The sequence below is a fragment of the Macaca fascicularis genome, chromosome 11, assembly GCF_037993035.2.
Source record: "Macaca fascicularis isolate 582-1 chromosome 11, T2T-MFA8v1.1".
Lineage (NCBI taxonomy): Eukaryota > Metazoa > Chordata > Mammalia > Primates > Cercopithecidae > Macaca > Macaca fascicularis.
In genome coordinates this window covers 29,815,249-29,833,101 of record NC_088385.1, presented here as the reverse complement: position 1 = coordinate 29,833,101, position 17,853 = coordinate 29,815,249, and the positions used below count along the sequence as shown (strand labels likewise).

General features: G+C 40.9%; 1 pseudogene; it reads right to left on the bottom strand.

The window, feature by feature from the left end:
- LOC102125478 (liprin-beta-1-like) overlaps positions 1 to 17,853 on the bottom strand; it is a 110,602-nt pseudogene that overhangs the window by 66,860 nt on the left and 25,889 nt on the right.

The following is a 17,853-nucleotide window of genomic DNA, read 5'->3' as shown; positions in this document are numbered from 1 at the left end:
CATAACTGAACAAAAGGCAGCAGAAACTTCTGCAGACTTAAACGTACCTATCTGACAGCTTTGAAGAGAGTAGTGGTTCTCCCAGCATGGAGTTTGAGATCTGAGAATGGACAGACTGCCTCCTCAAGTGGGTCCCTGACCCCCGAGTAGCCTAACTGGGAGGCACCTCTCAGTAGGGGCCGACTGACACCTCATAGGGCCGGGTGCCCCTCTGAGGCAAAGCTTCCAGAGTAACAATTAGGCAGCAACATTTGCCATTCTGCAACATTTGTGGTTCTGCAGCCTCTGCTGGTGATACCCAGGCAAACAGGGTCTGGAGTGGACCTCCAGCAAACTCCAATAGACCTGCAGCTGAGGGTCATGACTGTTATAAGGAAAACTAACAAATAGAAAGGACACCCACACCAAAACCCCATCTGTACGTCACCATCATCAAAGACCAAAGGTAGATATGACCACAAAGATGGGGAGAAACCAGAGCATCAAAGCTGAAAATTCTAAAAATCAGAGCGCCTCTTCTCCTCCAAAGGAATGCAGCTCCTTGCCAGCAATGGAACAAAGCTGGATGGAGAATGATTTCCACGAGTTGAGAGAAGACTTCAGATGATCGGTAATAACAAACTTCTCCGAGCTAAAAGAGGATGTTTGAACCCATTGCAAACACGCAAAAAACGTTGAAAAAAGATTAGATGAATGGTTAACTAGAATAAACAGCATAGAGAAGGCCTTAAATGACGTGATGGGGTGAAAACCCTGGCACAAGAACTACATGACACGTGCACAAGCTACAGTAGCCAATTCGATCAACTGGAAGAAAGGGTATCAGTGACTGAAGATCAAATGAATGAAATGAAGCAAGAAGAAAAGTTTAGAGAAAAAAGAGTAGAAAGAAATGAACAAAGCCTCCAAGAAATATGGGACTTTGTGAAAAGACCAAATCTACATCTGATTGATGTTCCTGAAAGTGATGGGGAGAATGAAACCAAGTTGGAAAACACTCTTCAGGATATTATCCAGGAGGACTACCCCAACCTAGCAAGGCAGGCCAACATTCAAATTCAGGAAATACAAAGAACGCCACAAAGATACTCCTTGAGAAGAGCAACTCTAAGACACATAATTGTCAGATTCACCAAAGTTGAACTTAAGGAAAAAATGTTAAGGGCAGCCAGAGAGAAAGGTCGGGTTACCCACAAAGGGAAGCCCATCAGACTAACAGCAGATCTCTCGGTAGAAACTCTACAAGCCAGAAGAGAGTGGGAGCCAATATTCAACATTCTTAAAGAAAAGAATTTTCAACCCAGAATTTCATATCCAGCCAAACTAAGCTGCATAAGTGAAGGAGAAAGAAAATCCTTTACAGACAAGCAAATGCTGAGAGATTTTGTCACCACCAGGCCTGTCTTACAAGAGCTCCTGAAGGAACCACTAAACATGGAGAGGAACAACTGACACCAGCCACTGCAAAAACATGCCAAATTGTAAAGTCCATCAATGCTAGGAAGAAACTGCAAAAACTAACCAGCAAAATAACCAGCTAACATCATAATGACAAGATCAAATTTACATGTAACAATATTAACCATAAATGTAAATGGGCTAAATGCTCCCATTAAAAGACACAGACTGGCAAATTGGATAGAGTCAAGACCCATCTGAATACAGAGTGTGCTGTATTCAGGAGACCCATCTCATGTGCAGAGACACACACAGGCTCAAAATAAAGGGATGGAGGAAGATCTACCAAGCAAACAGAAAACAAAAAAAAAGCAGGGATTGCAATCCTAGTCTCTGATAAAACAGACTTGAAACCAACAAAGATCAGAAGAGACAAAGTAGGCCATTACATAATGGTAAAGGGATCAATTCAACAAGAAGAGCTAACTATCCTAAATATATATGCAGCCAATAGAGGAGCACCCAGATTCATAAACCAAGTCCTTAGAGTCTTACAAAGAGACTTAGACTCCTACACAATAATAGTGGGAGACTTTAACACCTCGCTGTCAACATTAGACAGATCAACAAGACAGAAAGTTAACATGGATATCCAGGAATTCAACTCAGCTTTGTACCAAGTGGACCTAATAGACATCTACAGAGCTCTCCACCCCAAATTAACAGTATATACATTCCTTTCAGCACCATATCACACTTATTCCAAAATTGACTGCATAGTTGGAAGTAAAGCACTCCTCAGCAAATGTAAACAGAAATTATAACAAACTGTCTCTCAGACCACAGTGCAATCAAACTAGAACTCAGGATTAAGAAACACACTCAAACCGCTCAACTACATGGAAACTGAACAATCTGCTCCTGAATGAATACTGGGCACATAATGAAATGAAGGCACAAATAAAGATGTTCTTTGAAACCAATGTGAACAAAGATACAACACACCAGAATCTCTGGGACACATTTAAAGCACTATGTAGACGGAAATTTATAGCACTAAATGCCCACAAGAGAGAGCAAGAAAGATCTAAAATCGACACCCTAACATCACAATTAAAAGAACTAGAGAAGCAAGAGCAAACACATTCAAAAGCTAGCAGAAGACAAGAAATAACTAAAAGCAGAGCAGAACTGAAGGTGATAGAGACACAAAAACACTCCAAAAAATCAGTGAATCCAGGAGCTGGTTTTTTGAAAAGATCAACAAAATTGATACACTGCTAGCAAGACTAATAAAGAAGAAAAGAGAGAAGAATCAAACAGATGCAATAAAAAATGATAAAGGGGATATCATCACCGACCACACAGAGATACAAACTACCATCAGAGAATACTATAAACACCTCTACGCAAATAAACTAGAAAATCTAGAAGAAATGGATAAATTCCTGGACACATACACCCTCCCAAGACCAAACCAGTAAGAAGGTGAATCCCTGAATAGACCAATAACAGGCTCTGAAATTGAGGCAATCATTAAGAACCTACCAACCAAAAAAAGTCCAGGACCAGACACATTCACAGTCGAATTCTACCAGAGGTACAAAGAGGAGCAGGTACCATGCCTTCTGAAACTATTCCAATCAATACAAAAAGAGGGAATCCTCCCTAACTCATTTTATGAGGCCAGCATCATCCTGATACCAAAGCCTGGCAGAGACACAACAAAAAAAGAGAATTTTAGACCAATACCCCTGATGAACATCGATGCAAAAATCCTCAATAAAATACTGGCAAACCGAATCCAGCAGCACATCAAAAAGCTTATCCACCATGATCAAGTGGGCTTCATCCCTGGGAGGCAAGGCTGGTTCAAAATACGCAAATCAATAAACGTAATCCGGCATATAAACAGAACCAAAGACAGAAACCACATGATTATCTCAATAGATGAAGAAAAAGCCTTTGACGAAATTCAGCAGCCCTTCATGCTAAAAACTCTCAATAAATTCGGTGTTGATGGAACATATCTCAAAATAATAAGAGCTATTTAAGACAAACCCACAGCCAATATCATACTGAATGGGCAAAAACTGGAAGGATTCCCTTTGAAAACTGGCACAAGACAGGGATGCCCTCTCTCACCACTCCTATTCAACATAGTGTTGGAAGTTCTGGCCAGGGCAATCAGGCAGGAGAAAGAAATAAAGGGTATTCAGTTAGGAAAAGAAGAAGTCAAATTGTCCCTGTTTGCAGATGACATGATTGTATATTTAGAAAACCCCATCGTCTCAGCCCAAAATCTCCTTAAGCTGATAAACAACTTCAGCAAAGTCTCAGGATACAAAATCAGTGTGCAAAAATCACAAGCATTCTTACACACCAGTAACAGACAAACAGAGAGCCAAATCAGGAATGAACTCCCATTCACAATAGCTTCAAAGAGAATAAAATACCTAGGAATCCAACTTACAAGGGATGTAAAGGACCTCTTCAAGGAGAACTACAAACCACTGCTCAGTGAAATAAAAGAGGACACAAACAAATGGAAGAACATTCCATGCTCATGGATAGGAATAATCAATATTGCGAAAATGGTCACACTGCCTAAGGTAATTTATAGATTCAATGCCATCCCCATTAAGCTACAAATGACTTTTGTCACAGAATTGGAAAAAACTGCTTTAAAGTTCTTATGGAACCAAAAAAGACCCCTCATTGCCAAGACAATCCTAAGCCAAAAGAACAAAGCTGGAGGCATCACACTACCTGACTTCAAACTATACTACAAGGCTACAGTAACCAAAACAGCATGGTACTGGTACCAAAACAGAGATATAGACCAATAGAATAGAACAGAGTCCTCAGAAATAATACCACACATCTACAGCCATCTGATCTTTGACAAACCTGACAAAATCAAGAAATGGGGAAAGGATTCCCTATTTAATAAATGGTGCTGGGAAAATTGGCTAGCCATAAGTAGAAAGCTGAAACTGGATCCTCTCCTTACTCCTTATATGAAAATAAATTCAAGATGGATTAGAGACTTAAATGTTAGACCTAATACCATAAAAACCCTAGAAGAAAACCTAGGTAATACCATTCAGGACATGGGCATGGGCAAGGACTTCATGTCTAAAACACCAAAAGCAACAGCAACAAAAGCCAAAATTGACAAATGGGATCTAATTAAACTAAAGAGCTTCTGCACAGCAAAAGAAACTACCGTCAGAGTGAACAGGCAACCTACAGAATGGGAGAACATTTTTGCAATCTTCTCATCTGACAAAGGGCTAATATCCAGAACCTACAAAGAACTCAAACAGATTTACAAGAAAAAAACAAACAACCCCATCAAAAAGTGGGCAAAAGATATGAACAGTCACTTCTCAAAAGAAGACATTCATACAGCCAACAGACACATAAAAAAATGGTCATCATCACTGAAGAGAAATGCAAATCAAAACCACAATGAGATACTGTCTCACACCAGTTAAAATGGCAATCATTAAAAAATCAGGAAACAACAGGTGCTGGAGAGGATGTGGAGAAATAGGAACACTTTTACACTGTTGGTGGGACTGTAAACTAGTTCAACCATTGTGGAAGACAGTGTGGCGATTCCTCAAGGATCTAGAACTAGAAATACCATTTGACCCAGCCATCCCATTACTCGGTATACAAAGGAGTATAAATCATGCTGCTATAAAGACACATGCACACGTATGTTTATTACAGCACTATTCACAATAGCAAAGACTTGGAATCAACCCAAATGTCCATCAGTGACAGGCTGGATTAAGAAAATGTGGCACATATACACCATGGAATACTATGCAGCCATAAAAAAGGATGAGTTCGTGTCCTTTGTAGGGACATGGATGCAGCTGGAAACCATCATTCTCAGCAAACTATCACAAGAACAGAAAACCAAATACCGCATGTTCTCACTCATAGGTGGGAACTGAACAATGAGATCACTTGGACACAGGAAGGGGAACATCACACACCGGGGCCTATTGTGGGGAGGGGGGAGGGGGGAGGGATAGCATTAGGAGATATACCTAATGTAAATGATGAGTTAATGGGTGCAGCACACCAACATGGCACATGTATACATATGTAACAAACCTGCACGTTGTGCACATGTACCCTAGAACTTAAAGTATAATAATAAAAAAAAGAATATGTGGCACATATATGCCATGGAACACTATTTAGCCATTAAAAAAGAATGAGTTTAGGTACTTTGCAGGGACATGGATGAAGCTTGAAACCATCAGCCTCAGCAAACTAACACAGAAACAGAAAACCAAACATTGCATGTTCTCACTCATAATTTGGAGTTGAAGAGTCAGAACACATAGACACAGGGACATGAACATCACACACCAGGGCCTTCATGGAGTGGGGGGTGAACAGGGAGGGAAAGCATTAAAACAAATACCTAATACATGTGGGGTTTAAAACCTAGATGATGGGTTGATAGGTGCAGCAAACCAATACAGTACATTTATACCTATGTAACAAACCTGCATGTTCTGCACATGTATCCAAGAACCTAAAGTAAAATAATAAAAAAAGAAGAGTTAGATCTAAAACGAGTACAAAATGCCCAGAATAGTCCAGAAAGACAGCTAATGACCTTTTTCTTGAAAATATCTTAATATCACAGTACCAAATAGCCTAACTATGTCAAGCTAAGTATATAACTACTACTAAACAGTAAAGGAATTAGGTAAAAAACAAACAATGAACAAGAAAAGCTGATGGAACAGTAAGAATTTGTGTTCTGAACCTGAAATGAGAACACAGAAGATGATTAACTGTTGTATTGTACTTAGGATTCCACCACTGGTAAGGGATTACCTCAGCTCAAGGTAATAGTCACAAGAAACTCTCAGGGCTATTTCCATCTGAAAGCTGCTATCATTTCTACAGAGATAGCACATGTTATCTTCTGCCTACGGACTAAATGGATCCTGCTACAGTGGCTGTAAATTGCACATCCCTAATTTAAGTCTCCTCTTGGCTGTAGCAGCTCTGGGCTGTGATTTGACCAGAAGACTAGAACAGCTACAGTACAGAAGGAATGCAGACCCACACCCAGGAGACCCAATCTCGTTTCTTTGTTACGATGCACAGAGCCTTGAGCTACTGCTAAATAATAGATTTAAGAACTATTGAAATGCCTTTCTCCACTTCTCTACTCCTGAAGCAATGGGAAACCATGGCTCACTGAAACGATGGAGTCAGAACCCAGGTTTCCCCAAAAGACCATAACATTAAACCACACATCCACTAAATAAGCGTAAAAATTGTCTTGGACCCTTGTCCCCCTTCTTAAAAAACTGTTGAGGTTACATATCTAAAAGCCATCATAGATACTTAGACCTCCTAATTAAATGTATAAATGCATGGAGACTTGAAAGAAAAAACACTACTTGTTCAGTTATAGAGCCAGCATGTATGTACACACACATCCACACGCCACTTATTTGATCGTTTGCTAAATGTGCAAACTCTTCCTCTGTCTACAGTTATACACCAGCATATCTGTCTCATAGAGGAAAAAAAATCAAAGTCATTGGCTGCCAATTTCCTAAGAGGTGAGGAGAAAGCAAAGCAACTGAGAATGAAAAGACTGCTATGGCTTTGACAAGATGAGCAAATAGCTTCTAACAGCCCACAAACTACAGACACACACACACACACACACAGGCACACACACAAAGCATCTGCTTGAAGAGAGAGTTCTAAAAGCCCAACTAAATCTCTATCTGAAGGTAAAAGTGAGCCCAGATATTTGGTAGGAAAAGGAGAAAGCATGAAAGAAAAAAAATGGAAAGGAAAACATTTTGTGAGTTACATGATGAAAACATGATCATTTACATATTGTCCAAGTTATCATGAACCAATTAAGGACAAAACAAACAACATGTGACACAATTCCAAATAAGACTGCCATCCCCAAGCAGTATTTTTAGAATTTTAGTACAAATTGCCTAAAATAATGTTTAGTTCACAAAAGACAGTTAGGAGATAGGAAGCCCCAAACCCCACATAATAATGAAAGTGATAAAGACTGCAAAAAGGGTACAGAGAAAATGGTGCAAAGGATAAATCCATAGTAGATGCTTTTCTTTGGGGATGACATTATCTCAGTGGCTACAAATTGTCTACTTACAAACCACTGCACTACAGGGTGGAGTGATGATACAGGCAGGCTTGAGTGAACAGCTAACCATTCTGTCCACAGCCTTCCTTGACCTAATGAAGAGAAGACAGAGATGAAGCTGGACAAGGGGCTCCCACCTTGTGCCTGAGTTCATTCAGCCTCAAAAGTGGTATAACCAGACAGCATTCACCACTGTCATGCATGAACTCAAGGACCACTGGCACAGAGGAGAGACTAGGATGTTGCCTGTACTCCTAGGCAAATGAAATTTCATATATTTGCCAGTTGCCAGAACACCTAAGACTGGAAGTATAGCCATGAGCAGTGGCTCACACTTGCAATCTCAGCACTGTGGGAGGTCAAGGTGGGAAGATCACTTGAAGACAGGAGTTCAAGACCAGCCTCGGCAATACAACAAGACTCTGTCTCTACAAAAAATTTAAAAACCAGCCAGGCATGGTGGCACACATCTGTAGTCCCAACTACTCAGGAGACTCAAGTGGGAGGATCACTTGAGCCCAGGAGCTCAAGGCTGCAGTGAGCAAGGATCGCACCATTGTACTCCAGCCTGGGCAACAAACCAAGACGGTCTTTTATTTAAAAAAAAAAAAAGAGGGAAAAAATAGAGTATAATGTATGAAATTACAAATTTCCTTTCTGCAAATCTCAGCTCCGCATGTCTCTTTGTGAACTAAGTAAATGAGTTCAGACAACTAAGAGTGTCTTCACTGACTCACCCTGGGGAGGGATATGCCAAGGACACATTGACAAATGTTTCCCTTCATCCTTCCTCTGAGTTTCAGTCTAAGGTGAGGCAAGTAGAAAAAATCTTTTTTGTTAGTATTCACTACACTTAAATTAAAAACTGAAGTCTCGGCTGGGCGCGGCAGCTCATGCCGATAATCCCAGCACCTTGGGAGGCCAAGGCAGATGGATTATCTGAGGTCTGAAGTTCATAGACCAACCTGACCAACATGGAGAAATCCCATCTCTATTAAAAATACAAAATTGGCCAGGCATGGTGGCTCATGCCTGTAATCCCACCTACTTGGGAGGCTGAGGAAGGAGAATCGCTTGAACTGGAAGGCAGAGGTTGCCGTGAGCCAACATTGCGTCATTGCACTCCAGCCTGGGCAACAAGAGTGAAACTCCGTCTCAAAAAAAAAAAAAAAACAAAAAACCCGAAGTCTCATATTTTTAAAAAATGATCTGAAAACTCTCATAAAGTATCACATACAAACGGGTAATCTTAGTAACAAGAATGAGAAATATAATGACTATCATTTTTAGTGTCAGGTCTATGTGCCCTGAAGCACACTACTAACACTATTGTAGTCAATTGTTACCGCAAATTTTGGGGGCATCTTAGGGGTGGACATTTTACCATCCCCATTTTACAGATGTGGACGCTGACCCAGAGAGGTCATGAGACAAGAACGTGGTGGAATTGTGATCTGAATGCAGAAAGGCCTTAAGGCAAAGTCCACATGCTCACATCCCGTATTTGTTTGGGAAAATACATTTTTTTCCTAGTTCCATACTTTTAAGTTCATTCTTGACTCAAAATTCATACTTTTAGGGACTGGTTTTTCAAAACTTCCTTAAAACAAGTTAGGCTTAATGAATTTGTTCAGAAAATTCTTTGAGAGCTCCTTCTGAGCTCAGGCCTGCCTCCATTTTTCTTTCTCTATTCGTCTCCCTAGACACATCAGGTCTCATAAGCTCAGTCTTCCCTGGGGCTCTTACTTTTCCAGGTTCTTGATCTGATTGTTAAGATATCCTGACAGTTTCTATGGGAATCCAGACACATCTCTCTTCTGGATCTATTTCCTCTTCCCCCACATAGTCCCTTCCTGTACCATGCAACTGAGACCCTTCTCTGCCAGGACAATAAGCCCCACCACACCACTCACATATCAGAGAGGGCTTCCATCTGCCCACACCCTACAATAGTAATCTACGAAAACGTCTTCATCTGATCCTGTTGAGTAAGCACCTTGGAACATCACATTGAAGCAGACAAATCACTTGGCTACCTAAAGTTCAACATCATTTCAAAGGGCCACCGAATCAAAATGACTTTAGTCCCTGAACAAACAAAATACGATCATCACAAAAAGATATGCACAACACATTCATAGGAGCACTATTAGTAATACGCCCAAGCAAGAGACTACGTACATGTCCAGCAACTGTAAAATAGGTATACAACTGAACAGTATTAGAGCAAAGACAATGCAAAAAAAGTATTGCATACAATATTGTAGATTTCACAAATATAATAAGCAAAACAAGGTAGACACAAAAGAATATTCACTGTATGATTCTATTCATAAAAACAAACTAAACAAAGGCATCACAAGGCAGGATATTGGTTGCTCCTGGAGCATGAGTTGGGGAGGGCTTTGGGGTGCTGGTAATTTTCTATTAATCAAGGTGCTGATTGCAGAAGTGTGTCCACTTTGTACCAACTATTCCATCAAGCTATCCACTTAGCGACGTATGCACTTTCCTCCATGCATAAGGTCCCTCAGCAAAGAGCTGACTGAGACGGACCCTTGAGAGCATCTGGTCCCTGCTCTTTGGTTGGCATAAGACCAACTGTTTCCCATGGACATTAGGTAGCTCATGGACACAGAGGAAATTCATGAAAGGACTGGAACTGGACATCAGATCTCTTAGCTCCCCACACAGGTACCAAAGCTGTGTGACAGGATGTTCCTCTAACTTCCTTGCTTTCTGTGACTCCAGCCAAGGTTTAGAAGGATGAGGAACACATTACTCTTATGAACGCAATCCAGGAGGTTCCAATCTTTTATTGACATCCATGCCAGGAAGAGCATCTAAACACACTTTAGGATATGGCAAATCAGAGAAAGTCAGACAGTTCACATTCACTGGCTAGGTGACCATCAGCACGCTCCTTACCTCTCTTGCATTCTCATCCAGATCACTGAAGTGTTAACTCCTACCCTGAAAGGGTGCCATGAGGATAAGGTAATAAGTAGTGTCAGGTCATGCCTGGTACACGGCAAGCATTCAGAAACACTATTTGTAAAATGAATATGGAATCGAATTAATCAAATGCTTGTCACTTGGTAGAAGCTCAATAAATAGTAGTTATTATTACTGAGAAAGAGAAATAGGGAGAAAGTGGGTAAATATGCTTGTGAGAAACCAACACCTCATATTCTAAGCCTACTGGGTCATTAATAGGTCAAACAGCAATTCTCACTGGTGTAGATAAGGTAGTGAAATGGTCTGTGAGGTGGAGAGTGATAAAGGACTCGAGAAGAGGGCTGTACTTTTTATTTTATGTGCTACAAGGTGTGTATTTTCCTTCTCAGTGCCAAATGAAGATTTGCTCATCGCCTGCCACACCATGTCTAAATCCTACAGCCACCTATGTTACTCTTAGAATTTACAGGTTTTAAAAGGGGGAGTGGATACAAACACTCCTAGACTTAATTAGTAGACTCACTAGAGTCAAGTAATTCTACTTCTGGAAAAAAATTCACATACTCTAGGGGAAATTGCAGGCTTTAGAGAGGTCTGAAATGAACCATGACCAGAAGTTACTTCACTTACCTTTTTAAAAAGTAGGTTTAATACTGATTTTTTTTTCAGTTCTTCAAATCTTGGATGTATATAGCAAGCTAATCCACACAAGTTCTTTGATACTGAAAAGAAACAAATACAAAAACAAGTTAAAACTGATTTCAAATTATAGTACACCAGAAAAAATAAAAGCGGCAAATGGCTAATTATTATATAAACAAAGAACATTGAACTAGATAACACGAGTGTAATTGAAAACAACAAAACATGTGTTAAGGACTTCCTTCCATCCATCCTTTCTCTCTTATCCTCCTTCTTTCATTCTTCCCCATCCAGCACTCCACCCTTCTCTACCTTCCCTCCTCAGTTAACTGGACAACCTTAAATATTCCCTGATGACTGATTTTTTCTGCTGAAACCAAGTAGCACATGGTATGTACTCTATGAATGTTTGTTGAGTAAATGAATGAACCATGTTTTGCAATATTTTGTTGTTAAGATTTAAAAAATAAGAAATGCCCATAATTTATTATTTTGTTGTCCAACAGGAACAAGTTATAGATAATATGTATATACATATACTGTTTCTGACTTGAGTTTCTGATTCTCTTATCTCTTTTAAATAACTCATACTTAGGGGGAAATCCCCGTTAGTATATATAGGCACATACATCTCCACCATGATACAATAATAAAATATATTTTGGTACTAAAAGAATATTTAAAAGAGTAAAATTTCCTTTTGAGATGCCCTCTCTTCAAATACCTCAGAACTACCTGCATCCAAAGGAGGAAGCAAGATGTCTGCCAGTTAAATACAAGAGCTATTGCCACACGTGTTTTACAAATGCATACAGAGTCAGGGCCAGTCCTAGACAAAACTGTGATGTACGGATATGGCTGTTTCCTTCCTTCTATCTGTCCTTTTGAGGATTCATTAACCCAAGATGTTTAATCAAGCAGGAAAGCAAAAGGATCAGCTCCAAGGTTGCAATAACTTAATGGATATCCTTCATGAGGATATTTTTATTAAAAAAGAAAAAAAAGCTTCAGGAAAGGCAGGTGCTTAACAGTGAAATAAAATGCATTACTGACTATGGAATTTCAGAAATGAATGAGGTTGTGGATTTTCATCATGGAATTTCTCAACAACCCATCAAATCACATCAGGTAAGTATCTGTCCATTCTGCTTTCTCCTACAGCTGGCTTCATATATGGCCCATATATACACACTAATCCCAGCAAATTTTAAGTAATTTATGATATATACGTAGGCAAGCTCAAGTTTAAGACTAGGTTGTGCTCTGAAAGTAAACAGTCATGTTAATAAGCAGTTTTCAAAGTGAGCTCCTAGGAATCCCACCCTCATGTGCTTCTGAGAGCAGAGGCAGAAGTGAGTGGATGTGCAGCCTTGTGCGGTGTGATTTCACTTTCATGTTTCATACTTAGACCCAAGATTTAGTTGGGGAAGTGGTTCCTCCAGCTGCTTATGAAAGAGCTGAAACAATCAATGGAACCAAGTAACAATTAGATTAAAAGTTAGTGCAGAAAATCCCAGTCAGTCCACAACACAGCTGATCTAACACCAAAATCCAACCACCACCTGTCATAGGGTAAAATACAAGTTCTAGCCTGAGTCCCAGGGCAGAGGTCAGCCTGGGTGTGAGCAGACAGGACCTGGGCCTTCTCTTCTTCCCTACTCAGCCCCCTCATCTCCTGCCCTGGAACATCATGAGCAGAAGGAAGGGCACCTACACTTCCATGAGGACTGATCAACAGTAAAAGGGCAAGATTAGGGTGCAGGGAGCCTGCGGATGTTCACAGGATGGTGAAGCAAGACACAGCGGGTTTCTGTAAGTCAGTCACTTCCCAGGCCTTGCCCTGATCCCCACCAGCCTTTTTGCTGGGAATTCCATGTGCAAGGTTTACATGCTTCACCTGGATCAAGGCTCTTGGCTAGGAATGAGAAAGGAGAAAATTAACAGAACAGTCTAAAAAGAAGAAAAATATACTATGTTCTATGAAATCCAATTCAAAACAATATGTAAAATGAAAAAAGGGGGGAATATGGAAGGAGCATTATGAGAAAATAAGCATTGCCTGAATGTGCTCCAGAGAAATTCACATTGACTAAGAAGCACTGAGTATATTCAATCCCTCCCTCAGCACAGAGCTCTAATTATTTGGCCCAACCAGGACTGAATACAAAAAAAATTTATAAACATGAACCATTATATTTTTTGAGTTTTCATCATACTAAATAGTAAGTATAAGTAAAAGTAGCTGTACTTGATGGCCCACTAGGAACAAACAAAAAACTACTGTTGGAGTACAACCTTGGCAGGCTGAGGTGGGAGAATCACCTGAGCCTAGAGTTTGAGTCCAGCCCAGGCAACATAGCAAGAGCATGCTTTGAAAGAAGAAAAGACAAAAAGAAAAGAAAACAAAGAGGGAAGAAAGGGAGGGAGGGAGGAAGGGAGGGAGGGAAGGGAGGAAGGGAGGGAGGGAAGGAAGGAAGGAAGGAAGGGAGGGAGGGAGGGAGGGAGGGAAAAGAAAAGGGAGGGAGGGAGAGAAGAAAAAGAAGAAGGAAGAAGTAGAAGGAGGAAGAAGAAGATGGAAGAATAAGAAGAAGAGGAAGATGATCATGAAGAAGAAGCAGCAGCAGAAGGAGGAGGAGAAAGAAGGACAAAGAATAAAAAAAAGGAAGAAGAAGAAAGAAGAAGGAGGAGGAAGAGGAAGAAGAAAGAAGAATAAGAAGAGAAAGAGGAAGAAGATGAAGGAGGAGGAGGAAGGAAGAAGAAAAAGAAGAAAGAACAAGAGGAAGAAGGAAGAAGAAGAGGAGAAGGAGGAAGAGGAATAAGTAGGAGGAAGAGGAGGAAGAGGAAGAAGAAGAGGAGAAGAAAGAAGGAGGAGGAGGAAGAAGAAGAGGAAGAAGGAGGAGGAGGAGGAGAAGAAGTAAGAAGAAGAAGGAGAAAGAAGAAGAGAGAAGGAGAAAGAAGAAGGAGAAAGGAGAAAGAAGGAGAATGAGAAGAGGAAGAGGAGGAGGAAAAAGGAGGAGGAGGAGGAGAAGGGAAAGAAGATTTACAAGCTTACGTTTATTTTGGACTTCAATCTTTGTCTTAAAAACAGTTTCTGAGATAAGCAGTTTCATGCAAAAGGTTTACTGGAGAGTGATCTGGGGAGAGACACCTGTAAGGAAGAAAACAAGGGAGGATTAGGCAGATGGAGAAGTGGGAGGAGTGGTTGTAACTGAGGCCCAGCTGATCCTCTAGGTTGCTCTGGAGCTAGAGTGGTTCTTTAAAGTTATCCCAATTTGGGTAAAGGAGCTAGGATTTTTTTTTTTTTTTTTTTTTTTTAGACAAATCTCGCTCTGTTGCCCAGGCTGGAGTGCAGTAGCGGGATCTCAGCTCACTGCAAGTTCCGCCTCCCGGATTCACACCATTCTCCTGCCTCAGCCTTCCCAGTAGCTGGGACTACAGGAGCCTGCCACCACGCCCAGCTAATTTTTTTGTATTTTTAGGAGAGACGGGAGTTTCACTGTGTTAGTCAGGATGGTCTCAATCTCCTCACCTTGTAATCTGCCCGCCTTGGCCTCCCAAAGAGCTGGGATTACAGGCATGACCCACCGCCCCAGCTGGGGTCAGGATTTTTTTATCCTTGCATCATCCACACCTGGGAGGCATTGTAATCTTGGATCAAGGTGGTGCCCTGCAGCCAAGAGCAATTTCAAATGAAGGATGCACCTATGAGCCAGCACTTCCAGCTGCTTAGGAATGAGTACATCATTCCTGAAGATGAGATCAAGATGGAGACCATAATACCTACCTTCTCCTTACAGACACATTTGTATTGGGACACATTCTCTTTTTCATTCTTCTACTCATTGTTCTGTATCAGGGCAGTTTACAGAGCACCTTATTACAGCCGTCCCAGTCTCTTTACATATCTCCCCTACCTCCTTTTCTTTGGGATTATTCACATTTATACAGTCAGATATCATTTTATAATTTCTTCCCTTTATTCTGTTACATATGCTGTATTTGTCTGTTCTCACACTGCTAATAAAGGCATACCCGAGGATGGGTAGTTCATAAAGGAAAGAGGTTTAATGGACTCACAGTTCCACATGGCTGAGGAGGCTTCACGATCATGGTGGAAGGCAAATGAGAAGCAAAGGCACGTTTTACATGGCAGCAGGCAAGAGAGAATGAGAGAGCCAAGCAAAGGGGGAAACCCCTTATAAAGCCATCAGATCTCATGAGACTTATTCACTGCCACGAGAACAGTGTGGGGGAAACCACCCCCATGATTCAATTATCTCCCACCCGGTCCTTCCCACAACATATGGGAATCATGCAAGCTACAATTCAAGATGAGATTTGGGTGAGACACAGCCAAACCATACCATATAGTGTTTTTCTGAATCTTTATAAATCTGCTTTCTTAAACCTATACATTCTGTTAGAATGCTATTATTTCATAGTAACTTTCTCCCATATAACCAATCTTTTCTTTCTTGTTGGTTGAAAAAAATTTTTTGAATATTATTTGCCATTTTGGTTTTATCTACTTTCTAAGAATGTTTTAGTTAGAGTTATTGGTTGTAAACAACAATAAATCTGGCTCAGTTAAGGAGAAAACTAATTTTGGGAAGGGTTAAAGGTTGCACAATAAGCAAGAAAACTTACCAAACTTGGGCAGGAAGCTAGACAGACAAAGCACAGCCAAGGTCCTGCCCAAAGAGCCATTGGTGTAGGATGTTCTGCTGGCAATGATCCTGTTGGAGAGACAGCTGTGCTGCTGATGTCTGCAGCCTCTGGATGCTAACTCTCATGCCTCTGAACTTACAATGTCTCTGTAGATAAAGTAACTGTACTCATGTTACAGTCCATGCTCTAGCTACCAGAATTAAGGAGAAAGGCTGGGCCAGGCAGGGGGGCTCATGCCTGTAATCTCAGCACTTTGGGAGCCCAAGGCAGGTGGACTGCATGAGATCAGGAGTTCAAGACCAGCCTGACCAACATGGTGAAACCTCATCTCTATAAAAATACAAAAATTTGCCAGGCGTGGTGTCAGTTGCCTATAATTCCAGTTACTCAGGAGGCTGAGGCAGGAGAATGGCTTGAAGCCAGGAGGCGGAGGCTGCAGTGAGCCAAGATCATGCCACTGCACTCTGGAAGACAGAAGACTCTGTCTAAAAAAAAAAACGAAGGGAGAAAAGCTATCATTCCCCTGCAGCTTCCATGTAGTGAACAGAGACTGGCATTCCTTATGTTTCCCCTTGTGACTCTCCCTAAGAGGAAGGTGGTCATATCATGATCTACCAAAATAATAAATGACCATTAACAGAAGACTCAAGAAATGCAAGAATTATAGCCGGGCACGGTGGCTCATGCCTGTAATCCCAGCACTTTGGGAGCCCGAGGCCGGCAGATCAACTGAGGTTAGGAGTTTGAGACCAGCCTGGCCAACATGGCAAAACCCCATCTCTACTAAAAATACAAAAATTAGCTGGGTGTGTTGGCGGGCACCTGTAGTCCCAGCTACTCAGGAGACTGAGGCAGGAGAGTCTCTGGAACCCAGGAGGCAGAGGCTGCAGTGAGCCATGATCATGCCACTGCACTCCAGCCTGGGAAAAGAGTAACACTGTCTCCAAAAAAAGAAAAAAAGAAAAAAAAGAAAAAAATGTAAGAATTTGTCAATAGTATCCCTCAAGATAATTAGTTTTCAGAATGTTGGTATACTTGGATTCTTACATGCCACTTTTACTTGCCCCTCTGAAATGTTTATAATTTATGTTAGGAGAGCATCTTTTTTAAAATAATTAATTAATTAATTTGAAAAGTTTTTGTAGAGAATGATGGTTTCCAGCTTCTTAGCAAACTATCGCAAGGACAGAAAACCAAACACCGCATGTTCTCACTCATAGGTGGGAACCGAACAATGAGAACACTTGGACACAGGAAGGGGAATATCACACACCCGGGCCTGTCATGAGGTGGGTGGAGGGGGAGGGATAGCATTAGGAGAAATACCTAATGTAAATGACCAATTAATGGGTGCAGCACACCAACATGGCACATGTATACATATGTAACAAACCTGCACGTTGTGCACATGTACCCTAGAACTTAAAGTATAATTTAAAAAAAAGAAAAGTTTAAAAAAAAATTTTTTTTTAATTTTTTATTGTAGACAAGGTCTCACTGCATTGCCCAGACTGGTCCTGAACTGGGTTCAAGTGATCCTCTGACCTCGGCCTCCCAAAGTGCTCCAATTACAAGTGTGAGGCACCCAGATAAGAAAGAGTTTTTTATATAATCTGCTGTTCTATGTCCTTAATATACTCCAACAACAATAGCATTTTTGTTTGTTTCTATTTTTTTCTAGGCTGAGGTTTTATCAGATGTTACAAATGTGTTCTGTGGGGGAAAATAATATGTCTTTAATCATATAAAATGAGAAGTGCCATAAACTATAACTCTCTTTTGAACACAGTAGCATATGAAAGGTTTTGAAAAATCCAGAAGTAAAGAGGTAGACATAGGTTGGGCACACTGGCTCACGCCTGTAATCCCAGCACTTTGGGAGGCAGAGGCAGGAGGATCTCTTGAGGCTAGGAGTCCAGCAAAAATGGGACAGTGGCTCCCAGAATCCTGAGCCATCACTGGAATTCCTAGCTTCTTGCAAAACAGCAGTGGCAGTGTGGTGTTAG